Source organism: Astyanax mexicanus, chromosome 2, assembly GCF_023375975.1.
Source record: "Astyanax mexicanus isolate ESR-SI-001 chromosome 2, AstMex3_surface, whole genome shotgun sequence".
Lineage (NCBI taxonomy): Eukaryota > Metazoa > Chordata > Actinopteri > Characiformes > Acestrorhamphidae > Astyanax > Astyanax mexicanus.
The window spans coordinates 77023961-77039383 of record NC_064409.1 but is presented as its reverse complement, the minus strand read 5'-3'; the positions used below and the strand labels follow the sequence as shown (position 1 = coordinate 77039383).

At 39.6% G+C, this 15423-nt stretch overlaps 1 protein-coding gene across 2 annotated transcripts in view; it reads left to right on the top strand.

The window, feature by feature from the left end:
* Positions 1-15423, top strand: part of st3gal1l3 (ST3 beta-galactoside alpha-2,3-sialyltransferase 1, like 3) — a 385371-nt gene that overhangs the window by 107195 nt on the left and 262753 nt on the right. The window contains exon 1 of one of the 2 annotated variants that reach the window (XM_049475269.1): positions 11657-11681. The exons of the other annotated variant lie outside the window; for it this stretch is intronic. The gene's annotated coding sequence lies outside the window, so the exon portion shown is untranslated. Of the gene's footprint in view, positions 1-11656; positions 11682-15423 lie in introns of those variants that run through there. 2 annotated transcript variants of the gene reach the window in all.

The following is a 15423-nucleotide window of genomic DNA, read 5'->3' as shown; positions in this document are numbered from 1 at the left end:
TATCCCTCCCTCTCTCTTTTTGCTCATTCTTATTGCCTCTTATGGCCTCCCTATCTCCTTTGCTCTCTCTTTCTCAATGTGTTCAATTCAAGTCTCTCTATTTCTCTCTCTTTGTTGTTTCTCTTTCTATTTATGTGTCTCTTGATCACACCATTTCTCACTCAGAGCTTCTCTCTCTCTCTCTTTCTCTCTCGCTCTCTCACACACACACACACACACACACGCAAACACAGTCTGATTCTCTTCATCTTCTCAATGTTCCTCTATCTCTATCCCTCTCTCTTTTTTCAAACCTCTCTTTCTTTTTCTCTCTATCCACTCTTCTTTCTCTTTCTATATTTCTCAACCACCTTCTCTTTTCTCTCCCCTCTCTCTCCTTTCTCTATCACTCTCTCACCAACACACCTTTTAACACTTTTTCCATTTCTCTCTTTATATCTGCCTTCTGTTCTCTCTCTATCCCTCCCTCTCTATTTCTGCTTACATTCCTCTCTCTCTTCCTATACACACTATACATCAACTACCATCTCTCTCTTTCTCTCTCTTTGTGCTTTATTTCATTCTTTCTATATGAACATCTCATTCTTTACCTTCCTGCATTAACCCCTATCTCTCTATCTATCCCTCTTTTTTTTCTCAACCTCTCTCCCTCCTGCTTTTGCTCAACCTGTCTTGGTCTCCCCGTATCCCTCTCTCTGCTTCTTTTCCTCAGTCTTTTCCTCTCTTTCTCTCTTTGTTGTTTCTCTTTCTATTTTTGTGTCTCTTGATCACACCATCTCCATCTCTCTCTCTCTTTCTCTCTCTTTGTGCTTTATTTCCTTCTTTCTCTATGAACATCTCATTCTTTACCTTCCTGCATTAACCCCTCTCTCTCTCTATCGATCCCTCTTTTTTTCTCAACCTCTCTCCCTCTTGCTTTTGCTCAACCTGTCTTGGTCTCTCCATATCCCTCTCTCTTCTTCTTTTCTCTCATTCGCCCTCCCTCACTCTCACAATGTTGGTCCCCCCCTTAGTCTTTACCTCTCTTTCTCTCTCCCTTTCTCTCTTTGTTGTTTCTCTTTCTATTTTTGTGTCTCTTGATCACACCAGCTCCATCTCTTTCTCTCTCTCTATCTCTCTCTCTCTCTTTGTGCTTTATTTCCTTCTTTCTCTATGAACATCTCATTCTTTACCTTCCTGCATTAACTCCTATCTCTCTATCTATCCCTCTTTTTTTCTCAACCTCTCTCCCTCTTGCTTTTGCTCAACCTGTCTTGGTCTCCCTGTATCCCTCTCTCTTCTTCTTTTCTCTCATTCGCCCTCCCTCACTCTCACAATGTTGGTCCCCCCTTAGTCTTTCCCTCTCTTTCTCTCTCCCTTTCTCTCTTTGTTGTTTCTCTTTCTATTTTTGTGTCTATTGATCACACCATCTCCATCTCTCTCTCTCTCCCTCTCTCTCTCTCTCTCTCTCTCTCTCTCTCTCTTGTTCTCTTCTCTTTGTTGTTTCTCTTTCTATTTTTGTGTCTCTTGATCACACCATCTCCATCTCTCTCTCTCTCTCTTTGTGCTTTATTTCATTCTCTCTCTATCAACATCTCATTCTTTACCTTCCTGCATTAACCCCTATCTCTCTATCTATCCCTCTTTTTTTCTCAACCTCTCTCCCTCCTGCTTTTGCTCAACCTGTCTTGGTCTCCCCGTATCCCTCTCTCTTCTTCTTTTTTTTCTCTCATTCGCCCTCCCTCGCTCTCCCAGTGTTGATCTCCCTCAGTCTTTCCCTCTCTTTCTCTCTCTCTTTCTCTTCTCTTTGTTGTTTCTCTTTCTATTTTTGTGTCTCTTGATCACACCATCTCTCTCTCTCTCTCTCTTTGTAGTTCTTGTTTTGTTCTGGTGTCTCTTGATCACTGGAGGACTGTATTCAGATCTTGTTTATTAGGGAACTGAGAGTGGTGAGGTTAGATATGTTGTTTTCTATCCCTCCTTCTTCTCCTCCTTCTCTTCCTCCTCCTCCTTCTCTTCCTCCTCCTCCTCCTCTTCTTCTCTCGGTGTAGGAGGATCTAATCTTGCGGGCAGCAGCAGGTGTGTCAACAGCGACCCCGGGTAGGACGGGTAAAATCTGGCACCCACGCCGTCCCCCAGCGAGCTCACAGCCTGCTGCTGCTGCAGCTTTCAACTGCCTGATACACACACACTCTCACACACACACACACACACACACACACACACTTACACACTTACACACACACACACACTGAAAAAGAGCAGCGCTGAGGCCGAGCTTCTGCCACACGACCAAACATGACCTGGTAATCTGAGCCCACCCAGTGAGAACTGAGTGAGTCTGAGACTCACAGTGAAAGCGAGAGGAATAAAATTGTGTTTATAATAAGGAAGACTCTTATATATGGCAATAAATATATTTTAAATATGTATATATGTTTATTATGATATATGGGATTTTCTTTATACGCAACATTTCTTTAGCATGCACTGAAATATATTTCTGATATACACTGCAAGCACAGCAGTGCTGCTCGAGTTTTTAAACCCCTGGACTGAAAAAAGTGTCCTGTAGTCAGTGTCCTGTGGACAGCATCCCGTAGGCAGCAACTTGGAGGCAGTGTCCTGTGGGCCACGTCCTGTGGTAAGTCTCTTGTGGGCAGTGTGCTGTGAGAAATGTACGGCGAAACATCCAGTGGGGAGTTTGCAGTGTACAGTATCCTGTGAGCAGTGTCCTCTTGGCAGCATCATATGGGAAGTGACCTGTGGGCATTGTCCTGTGGGAAGTGACCTGTGGGCATCGTCCTGTGAGCAGTGTCTTGTGCGGCACATCCTGAGGTAAGTCTCCTGTGGGCATCGTCCTGTGAGCAGTGTCCTGTGGGGCACATCCTGTGGTAAGTCTCCTGTAGATAGTGTCCTGTGGGCTGTATCCTTTGCGCAGAGTCCTGTGGGCAGTATCCTGTGAGTAGAGTCTTGTAGGTAGCATCGTGTGGGCAGTGTCCTGTGAGTAGAGTCCTGTAGGTAGCATCATGTGGGCAGTATCCTGTGAGTAGAGTCCTGTAGGTAGCATTGTGTGGGCAGTATCCTGTGAGTAGAGTCCTGTAGGTAGCATCGTGTGGGCAGTGTCCTGTGAGTAGAGTCCTGTAAGTAGCATCGTGTGGGCAGTGTCCTGTGAGCAGAGTCTTGTAGGTAGCATCATGTGAGCAGTGTCCTGTGAGTAGAGTCCTGTAGGTAGCATCATGTGGGCAGTGTCCTGTGAGTAGAGTCCTGTAGGTAGCATCGTGTGGGCAAAATCCTGTGAGTAGAGTCCTGTAGGTAGCATCGTGTGGGCAGTGTCCTGTGAGTAGAGTCCTGTAGGTAGCATCGTGTGGGCAGTGTCCTGTGAGTAGAGTCCTGTAGGTAGCATTGTGTGGGCAGTGTCCTGTGAGTAGAGTCCTGTAGGTAGCATCGTGTGGGCAGTGTCCTGTGAGCAGAGTCTTGTATTCCTGTAGGCGACATCCTGTGGGCACCATCATGCATTCTGTGGTTAGGGTTCAGTGGGCAGTGTCCTGTGGGCAGTGTCCTGTGAGCAGAGTCTTGTAGGTAGCATCGTGTGGGCAGTGTCCTGTGGGCAGTGTCTTGTGAGCAGAGTCTTGTAGGTAGCATCGTGTGGGCAGTGTCCTGTGGGCAGTGTCCTGTGAGCAGAGTCTTGTTGGTTGCATTGTGTGGGCAGTGTCCTGTGAGCAGAGTCTTGTAGGTAGCATTGTGTGGGCAGTGTCCTGTGGGCAGTGTCCTGTGAGCAGAGTCTTGTAGGTAGCATTGTGTGGGCAGTGTCCTGTGAGCAGAGTCTTGTATTCCTGTGGGCGGCATCCTGTGGGCACCATCATGCATTCTGTGGTTAGAGTTCAGTGGGCAGCGTCCTGTGGGCAGTGTCCTGTGGTCAGAGCAAGACAGAATAAGAGTCCTCCTCTAAACATAAGTGTCCATAAGTTACACTAAAAATGATCCACTTTCATTCTAAGTCACTATTTGACAGACTGTCACGACCACCCACCGAGTTTCATTCCTGTTAGCTGGTTCTTTATAGGTGCTGCAATTGTTTGGACTGTTATTTTTCTCCTACAGAAGCCTGGAGAACATTAGACAGATGTTTTTATTGTTATGGCTAATAAAGTGTCCAGCAGCAGATGGAGCACAGCCTGTAATCCTGTAATTGTAAACCTGTAAGGTAAATGGAGCTCATAAAGTTGTCGTTTAATGAGAGTACAAAGGGAAATGCTTCTTATAAAGTACAAATAATAAAATAATATAGCTATAAATCCAGCTGCCGCACCCTAAGCGGAAAGGACACAGCTTACAGACAACATTAGAAGAATGTTTAGCTGTGTTTTGTTTAGCAAAATGTTGTAGGAAGGTTAGTAAACAATGTTACAGAAATAATTTTCCAGAAACATTCTAAAAACATCATTTGTAAAATAGTTAGTACCACATTCTCAGCCAGACAAATACTTCCAAATACATCCTAAAAAAAAAAACAAACAATTGAACAAATTATGTTCTAGCAATGTTCACAGAATGTTTAAAAAACGTCAAATCAAAATGTTATAAGAAAATACAAAGAATTGACCCATTAAGGGCCCTTTTTTAGCAATCCATAGGCAAGTCATCAACCGTGCATTGTGCAGCTTGATTTAGGGCGTGTCAATGTGTCTTTGCTATCGTAACGTCGGGAAAAGTACACCTTGCACAGCACAAAACGTGCAAAAGGCATGTACTAATTCTCTTACTTAATCATGAGTGTGTTTTGGGCTTGACATGAAATAAGAACCAGGTGAGCTCTGACTTTGGCAGATTGCTATTTTAATGGCTATTTTTCAGAAACATTCTAAAAACATCTGACGTACAACACTTTGCACCACATTCTCAGATTAAACAATACTTTACTTTGACCCAAGCGATGTTGCAGCTACTTTAAGAAAACATTTAAAAATGTTAAATGTTAAAATGTTGAAATAATAATGTTCTAATAAAAATCCAGAAAACATATTAAAGGGCCTATTTTACTGATCTACAGGTGAGTCGTCAACCATGGTGTATTGTGCAGCTTGACTTGGCATTTTAATGTGTCTTTGCTATCGTAATGTCAGGAAAAGTACACCTTGCACATCTTAAACTGCACAAAAAAGGCATATACTAATTCTCTTAATTAATCATGGGTGTGGTTAATTTAAATAAACCAATCAGTGTGTCACTTGCTCATTATTCCCTCTGAGAGCCAGGTGAGCTCTGACTTTGGCAGATTGCTATTTTAATGGCGCAGCTACCTGGATGTTCCCAATGCTTCTCACTCAGAGGGAACTGTCCTGCTTGTTCTCGCTGGTTCATTCTAGTTATTGTTGAAGTTGATGAAGTTGGGTTTGTGCACCTGCGTTGCCAAGATAGCAATGAACGACTGTTGACTGTTGTCTGTCTAGGTTGTATTCAGTCAGTGGAGCACCTGTGTTTTCTGTTGCCGAGATAAACAAGCAATACTCCATACCTGAATTTACCTGAACACAACTCATTTAGATATATTTAGATATATTTACAAGCACCATTGCTATTTAAATGATGCAATGCATTAAAAATATACTGTTAATGAGGTGTAAGATAGCAATGAGCACCATGCTATCTTGTATAGGGCCCTAAATATACTAAGAACATTCATTTTAACTTTCAGAAAATGTTCAATCTACAAAAATTGTTAATTGTTGAGCAGCTGCAAGCCAAGTGTGTAATTTTCAGAATTTTACACCACTGCTTTTACCGCATTCGGCTGGTGCTCTTATCCTTAAATCATGTTACTCAGGTATAAAAGTGAGAGTTAGGACTCTAAATGTGGCATTTCTTCATCTTGAGAGGAAGTGTGTTGAACGCTGGATCTTCTCTAAGGCTGAATACATAATTTTCCTCGCTTCTTTTTCACCGTCTATAATTAGATGGCATCTCAGCAGCGCACGGCTCCACCGATTTCAATACCGAAACCTGTTGAGCTTGCTGTTAAGATGGCAATTTGAGGTAATTTGAGAGGATAATGAGGCTAATTTGAGCTTCCCCTGCCAAATGAACCGTGACTGCATCAGGTGGCATCACTCCCGACACAGAAAGGGCAAGTTATGACATCAAACTTTTCAGCATCTGTCATGGAAATGTTTATATAGAGTAGATCTATCTCTCTATATGTACAGTGACTTGAAAAAGTATTTATAACCCTTGAAATGTTCTATAATTTTGTCATATTACAACCACAAACATATATATATACAGGGGTTGGACAATGAAACTGAAGCACCTGTCATTTTAGTGTGGGAGGTTTCATGGCTAAATTGGAGCAGCCTGGTGGCCAATCTTCAGTAATTGCACATTGCACCAGTAAGAGCAGAGTGTGAAGGTTCAATTAGCAGAGTAAGAGCACAGTTCTGCTCTAAATACTGCAATGCACACAACATTATGGGCGACATACCAGAGTTCAAAAGAGGACAAATTGTTGGTGCACGTCTTGCTGGAGCATCTGTGACCAAGACAGCAAGTCTTTGTGATGCATCAAGAGCCACTGTATCCAGGGTAATGTCAGCATACCACCAAGAAGAACCAACCACATCCAACAGGATTAACTGTGGACGCTGAAAGAGGAAGCTGCAATTACAGATGCAATTACTTTAGGGTTTGTCTCCACCAGCTTTGCACATCTAGTGACTGAGATTTTTGCTCATTCTTCTCTGCTCTTTCCACAGATTTTTGATTAGATTCAGGTCTGAATTTTGAATATGTTAGATTTAAACCATTCCATTGTAGCTCTGACTTTATATTTAGGGTCATCGTCTTGCTGGAAGGTGAACCTCCCCCCCCCCCCCAGTCTCAAGTCTCCCCCCCCAGTCTCAAGTCTTTTACAGACTCCGATAGGTTTTCTTTGAGGATTGTCCTGTGTTCATCTCCATCCATCTTCCCATCAACTCTGACCAACTTCCCAAATCTGTCCCTGCTGAAGAAAAGCATCTCTACAGCATGATGCTGCCACCACCATGTTTCACAGTGGGGATGGTGTGTTCAGAGTGATGTGCAGAGTGTGTTAATTCTTCGACACACATAGTGCTTTGCATTTTGGCCAAAAAGTAATTAAGCTGACACCACTTTGACTTTGACTTTGAACACAAGGTGCGATTTTGGACGTAAAGTCATCCGTCAGTAGGGTTTTAAGGGTTAAACAGTATTCAGGCTGACGCAACTCGAGCTCAGAGTGTGCTATTCGGCCCTGAAATGTCTGGAGTTGGTTTTGCTATCTGGGTTGAAATATAAATATCTTTCTTTTATTGATTTTTTAAAATCCAGGCAAGTGTCAGAAAGCTATCCTGAGGGTCAGCACTGTGTTTTAAACACTGCAGTTTAGACGAAGCCCCAGAAACAGGCCTGCGGTTCTTCCCCACAGTCCAAATCACACCTCAGGCGATCTACGACCGTGAATTAATCTGCAGTTTGCTGAATTGTGTTGGCCTCAGTGTTCACCGGTAATGAGACAGAAAGAGCCATCAGTCACATCCTCATCAGGGCTGACGGCTGCGGGAGCTGTCTGCTGGGGATAGCATTTTTATTCTTAATAACAGTGCTGATAATATCAGCCTGATAACACGGCACAGCCTGTTCTTACTGATGCAGTCGCACTCGATTAGCGTGCGGTCCTGATCGCTGTGTTTAAGGAAATGGTTTGGCAGGAAAATAAGCAAATTTACTCAATTTCCCACTTACTTCAGATGAAGCCGACCAGCTGAGACTTCGTCTAGAGCTTCTATTGTTTAGTGGAGAAAATAAAAGGGAACTAAAGGGCTAATGGCTAGCAAACACTTCAGTTAATAGTCAATAGTCTTTATTAAATCCTTTCTGTAAATATATATTTATAGAAACACTACAATCAGGCCTTTCAGAGCTCATTCAGGTCTTCAATAAATAGTAATAAGTGATCTGAGTGCTTGGCTTGTACAACTATATTAAACTATCGATGCTAAGAATCATGTGTTCTGTGATTTGTTGTGTTTATTCTTTTTTTTTATTTCACAGCGGACATCAGATATTCATAATATTTATTATTTCATTTTATGTTTTCATGAATTATTCCTAGGCGTGTCAGTGTTAAAACGTTATTGCAGTTAATCACAGAATATTGTTCTATTAGCCTTCCGTGGTGTATTCCCGATACACACGTCACACTGTTGATGGAGGAATTTTAAACACCTGCACTTAAACTTCAAAAATGTAACGTCCAGTCCATCTGCACCATTCATCAAACCTCAGTCCAACTCCCATAATTCACCATACGTTACCATGAAAACGCTGGCTCACTCAAAGCCACACTGACATGATAATACCTCACCTGTCCTCTGAGGTAACATTTTCTGGTCTATGCACATACTACTACCTGTATCATAGCAACACACCTTAAAAACTTCCTAGCAACACTCTGGCAAGCACCTAGCAACATAATAGCACCCAACCGCTATACGATAGAAACACCCTAACAGCCACCTAGCAACACCTCAGCAACTACCTAACAACACTTCATCAATCACCTACCAACAGCACAGTACCTAGCAGCTATACCAAAGAAACACCTTAGCAGCCACATAGTAACACATTATCAACCACCTAACAACACTTCATCAATCACTTACCAACATCATAGTAACAGCTATACTATATACCATAGCAACTGCATAATAATACCTTAGCAGCCACCTAATAACAACTTAGCAACCAACTAACTCCATACCAACACTTTATCAACCACTTACCAGCACCATAGAACCCAATCGCTGTACCATAGAAACACCTTAGCAGCCACCTAGCAACATATTAGCAACTGCCTAATAACACCTTAGCAACTCTACACCAAACATATTAACCACCTGCCAACATTGTGCCCTAACGCTATAACATAGAAACAATGTTGGCAGGTGGTTAATATGTTTGGTGTAGAGTTGCTAAGGTGTTATTAGGCAGTTGCTAATTTACAACCATATTCCTACACCATAGCAACACCTCATTAGCCACTTAGCAACACTTTAGCTACCACCCATCAACAGTGCAAAAATACTGTGAAGCTTGCTGTGCTGTTTAGTCTAAACGGATCAAAATATGACCTGCATGACCAAAAATAACATGATTGATATAATAATTCGATTTTATCAAATTCGATTAATTGAGTTAATGGGAGATTAATAATCTCTGACAGGTTTATCCTTCCAGAACTTCCAGAATTGGTGGGTAATTATACTATATGTGTGTTTTCCTGCCAATACAGATAAATAAAAGAGATAGAGGAATAGAGAGAGAGAGAGAGAGAGAGAGAGAGAGAGAGAGAGAGAGAGAGAGAGAGATTGAGAGAAATATAGATGGTGGTTTATAACGGCACACTGTTGTCAGTTGGGTTAATGAAGCTACAAAGATTAATTATGAGTTCGGCTTTATCATACACCCACACACACACACACACACACACACACACACACACACACAGAAATATTACGTCTCATTAAAATATCCAATTACCACCCTGGCAAACGTACAGCAGCACCTTCCTCTCCTTCTTATTTTCTCACCCTGCATCCCTCGTTCTGTCTCATTGTTTCAGAGGAATACTGATGAAAGCTGCAGTGATTACACTCCAACCAAACTAATGAAAAAAAGCTCATTACTCTGCAGCTTATTTATAGCTAGTTATTTTTTGGCGAGTGCTGGCGTTTGCATGTTTGCGCTAGCTGTCTTATTTCAGCAGTTATTGGGATTGCTATGGATTTTGTGTTTTTATTGTGTTTTTTTTTTCAGTTGGTGTAACTGTGTGTGCGGTTTTAACCCTTAGAAACCGACGGACGGATTTAACATCAAAAATCTCACCTTGTGTTCACAGTTTAGTTACTCAGGAATCCCTTCAAACATAAACATAATCCATATATGGTTAGAAAGTGAAGAACTTACTCTTTCTAACAATAGTGATCACATCCCAGTGCAGTAAAGCTAAATCTACAAGAAACCCATTGAGAAAAACACCTAAAAAAGTGAGAAGATCTCCTTCCTCAACCAATATTATTTACCTTTAGTGCTTCAAACATATTTATATGATGTTTCAAACCAAATAATATCAGTAAATAAAGACTCAAAAGTGTCCACAGAAAAAGTGTGAAACTACCTGCTTTACTCAAACTAAAGCTAGGTATGGTGTGCGCACTACTTTATATAGTTTTTATTTTACTTGCACATTTTTACTTATTTTAGTTATTTTGCACTAAACATTTTTATTCATTTATTTAGACTAAAACGTTTATATTTTTCTATATATTTGTTTTCTTTGTGTGTCCTGATTAAAATACTGAAAGGCATAGGCTGCTCTGAGTGTCAGGTTTTATCCTAGAGGTGTGATTATTGATTATCAAGAGAAATAAATCCGCCTGATGCTGTTTCTCCATGTATTTTATCAAAGTAATAATTAATAATCATAATAAATGTAATGAACTATTATCCTCAATATTCTTATGCTTTCATCTCATAAACACTCTAGTCTAACCATTTTTGAAAAAAATATCTTAGGTGTGAATATATTTAAAGTCTATACAATTAAAAATTGGTAAAATTTTGAGCAAAACATGATCAGTTCCAGGAAAATATAACAATTCTGCTTCCTTTTACATTTTAAATGATTATATATTTGAGCAGCCGTATGTCTTCTGGAGTAAAAGAGATCAGGGCATGTGTCTGTCTGATATAATTACTGTGTTATAAGACCTGAAAGAAGAGGAATTGATAAAAACAGAGAACGGAACCTGTTCTTGGGCTCTCTATCTCCTTATGAGGGCGTGTCCCAATTCACTAGCAGAGGCAGCAGTAGTGTATTGGTGCGCAACCTTGACAACAGTGTTAGATCCCGCATGAGGAGCGGTGTGTTTATTTCTTTCTTTCTTTCTTTCTTTCTTTCTTTCTTCTTGCGTTTATCTGCTTTGAGATCAACTGTTCTGCAATTGGGTTCAACAACCCTCTGGGCTGGAGAGCTACTAGTCTGTAGCACTCCATCCCATTACACTTCATTTTACAAAACAGATTTTTCTTTTTGTGATGGTTTTCCAACAAAATATTTCATTCATGCTAAAATAATCTAGAGTTTAAAGGACTTACCACGCCCACCCATCACATCTGGTGCTGTTTCACCAAGCAAGCGTACATCTATAATGCCCCAGTTAATTGCGGTGTGTCTTTGGTTTTGTGAGGGCACAAAAAATACGCCTTGTGCAGCTAAAAGCATGCAAAAGGCATGTACTAATTCTCTTAATTAATCATGGTTGTGGTTCATTTTGGGCGTATTGTACAATAAACCAATCAGTAACTTGTCATTCCCTTTAAGAGTCAGGTGAGCGCTTTTGTGCGTCTCAGCAGAGACAGATACTGAGCTGCTCATTCACACTGTGAAGATACACCAGCAGCTCATTTAAGGGAACAGTAATGATATTTTATTCTTTATCCTGTTTAATGTTGAAATAAAAGCTAGATTTGAGCGTCATGATGATCATTGCTATATTAAACCCCATCAACAGTCTCTTTTCATTTTCACGCCTTGTGCCCGTGCTGTTAAAATATCATCAGAGTTTAGGAATAAATCTACACTGATGGTTTGGTGTGGTGGTCTGGAAGTGAGGTGTGTTCAGGTAATTTTCTGAAGTGTTTTTATCTTGGCGGTGGAAAATACAGGAGCTCCACTGACTGATTAAAACCCTGACAACAGTCAACGTAATTTTCCACTGTTATCCAGCTCAAAGTAGCTCCGCACCTTCTTGCTAGAATCCGGAGATCCCTGACATTTAAAAGTGCACATTTTTAAAAGTGCACAAGAAGCTTATTAAAAACCTCTGTTTACATCCCAAAATGCTAGCTTTAGCTCCGAGCGCCACCGTTACTCCTGGCGCCGGCTGCTACGCTATGCGAAGACTACAAGGTGCCTGGAGCTGAAGTGTGGAGCTACTTTGAGCTGGATAACTGTGGAAAAAGCGATTTATTGGGGTAAATTATGCCCCGTGTCTTCCGGGTGTTTGGACAAACTGTTAAAATGTCTGGATCTCTGAATGCTGTGGCAGAACGGAGGTTTTTCATCAAAGATAAGAACTTTTTATCATGTTTTACTACAACAAAAGCCCATTTTACACTGGAGTTCTCCTTTAAATGAGCTGCTGGTGAACATGCAGGTCAGTATCTGTCTCTGCTGAGACGCACAAAAGCGCCGCGCTGTTAAGATACGAACACGCCAAAGTCAGAGCTCACCTAATTCCTTTCATTGAAGGAGAAAGAGAAGGTCAGTATCTACAAAAACTCTACAGTTAAACACCCACATAACGTCTAATCAAATTATTCAGCAGGAGCTTTTAAAGACACAACCCATCGTGTGCCGGATTCAGTGAACCCATCTCATCAGGAATCCAGCCGAGACCACCAGAGTGGTCTTACGCTTTAAGAGAGATTAGAGAGTGAAAGAGAATTCCAAGGCTTGGAGTGAAAATCAGATTAAAGAGAATGTCAGGGAGAGCCGGCGTGAAGGCAGGTGTGTGTGTGTGTGTGTGTGTGTGTAGTCATGTAAAAGCAGCTTTGATAATCTTAGGGATTCATGCTTTCTGTAACGGCATTGTTGTGATGAAATGCCCCGCAGTCTCGTCCAATAGACATGCAATAAGAGATAGAACTGAGCTCCAGAACGGGCTGTCATACAGATTATACCTCACACAGCTGATTTTACACACACACACACACACACACACTGATACACAGCGCAGTGTGAGCGCAGTGGGTGTGTGTTGCTAATGAAGCAGTGTTAATGGTGGCGATGTTCTCCCACTGAGAGCAGGAACACTCTAACATCAGCACTGCCAATGATATAGTTGATTTTAGTTTCTTTTATTGTTTTTAGTTATTGCATATTATATATATATATATATATATATATATATATATATATATATATATATATATATATATATATATGTATACAGTAAAAGAGATCACTTAAAAATGATGAATATGAACTTGTTTTCTTTGCATTATTTATTGTTTGAGGTCTGAAAGCTCTGCATCTTTTTTGTTATTTCAGCTATTTCTCATTTTATTCTGCAAATAAATGCTCTAAATTACAATGTTTTTATTTGGAATTTGGGAGAAATGTTGTCTGTATTTTATAGAATGAAACAATAATGTTCATTTTACTCAAACATAAACCTATAAATATCAAAATCAGAGAAACTGATTCAATGAAGTGGTCTCCAGAGCTTTTCTTTTTTTTTTACTTCTTTATGTGCTTAGTTTTTTATTCATGTCAGTCCTGACATTGTCCGCCTGCCTACCATGGACTCTAGTACACACAACAAAGACTCCATATGCAGCTATAACAACATTCGGTGTTCTGACTCACCAGGTTTCTAGATTCCTCTCACCTGCTCTCACCTGTATAAATACCCCCCCTGTTTCTGTTTCTCGTTGCCCAGTATTCAGTCTAGTTCTTAGCTCTTCTACCTCAAGTTTCAATTGGTTATTGTTCTTTTGTTTCTGACCTATTTCTGTATTTTTTGACTACTCTTTTGCCTTGCCCTTATTTTTTTTGGTTATCCCTTGTATGATCCCAATTTGCCTGCTTACATTCTGGTATGTTGTTATGGATTGCTGCCATTTTGATTCTGACCCGGCCTATCTCTGGCCAGCTCCGTAAGTCTAACCCCTTTATTTTTATTTAATAACTTGTGCGTTTGTTATTTGTGTGTGTCTGTTGTGTGTTTGTTTGGCCAGCATGACAATTCATCTGTAGTTGCATTCTTATTTTTAGTACCTTTGGTTTTTCTTACGTACAATTTTTTTAAAATTCTTACTAAAATATTGGGTAACACTTTCTATGAATATCATCTTTATTAGACTTTATAACTACATTCATAATATATTATAATGCATTCATAAGGCATTATAAACATGGCTATAAATATTTATAAAAATGCATAACCCACTAAAGCCATGTTTATTAAGCATTATGACTTGTGATTATAATACATTATAAGCTGTGTTTATGATTTACATGTTAAAATAGTATATAGTATTTATCTATCGTTAATAATCTAGTCCTGCAATAAAAAGTATGTCACTTCACTTAGAGCGCACAAAGACCTGTTATAATACATTATAATTGACTATAACTAATATTATATTCAAGACAAGTATAATTTATGAGTGGTTAAAAAATATATTTATAGGATTACTGAGGGTGTGTTTATAAGTTGGAAGCTTTTTTAGTCATGATAAAGTCTACAAGCTGGGACTGAGTTTCTTGGTATTGACGTATAACATGTTATAACACCGCTATAAATATATTATAATCACAGTTCATGATGCATAATAAACATGGCTTTGATGAATTATAGAATTTTATAAATATGTATAGCCATGTTTATAATGCCTTATGAATGCATTATAATGTTTTATGAATATGTTTATAGAGTCTTATAGAGATGACATTCATAGAAAGTGTTACCAAATATTGTCTTTATCTTATTTGTTTTATATCTTATTTTTAAAAATCTTATATATCCAACCCTCATGTTATGTTCATTTGTCAAGAAAAGCAACGTGTTCCCAGGTCAGTTTGATCTAGTGCATGTTTAATTATCCAAAAGATGTCTGAAACAGAAACAAAAAAATCCTAACAAGCAGTGTGAATATTTAATTACTAATTTATTATGTAACATTACTAATTATTCTTTTAATATTTATTGCAATGGCGTTCCTAATAAAGACAAGCAGATAAAAGTTTTATACTGAAAAACACTTTTAACTATTTTTTCCTACATCTTCAAACTTTAAAACGGATCAATTTGACCCAGAACATAACAGTAGGGTTAAAATGCTGGGTATTTTTTATTTTTTTTTTGACAGTCCCTTACCTATGTATTGGCTCAGTTACACTGTAAATGTGGGCCACACTCAATATGTTTAGAGTTTAAATAAAGTTTGACGGATGATTGATTGATTTATTAGCACTGCACACACTCTGCTAATCACACCCACTCTAACACTATAACAACAAAAACCACAGCAGATTCTACAGAACAACCATAACCACAAACCTCACACGCCCATTACTACAACACTAACCTGCTGTGCAGGACTGATCCCTACCCTAAACAAACATTATATGTTTAGAGGCATTTTGAAAAAGTTCCAGGTAGTTTACCCTGTAATATTACATAATTAATGATGATTTATAATAATATACAGTAGCAGCCAAACAATTAGACACACTTTAAATTGTAGATTCATATGAAATGTCACCCAAACTATGAAGTGTTATACCAGAATATGATTAATATTTTAGAGTCTTCAAAGCAGCACCTCTTGCTTAGATAGAGACAGTTTTGAACATCC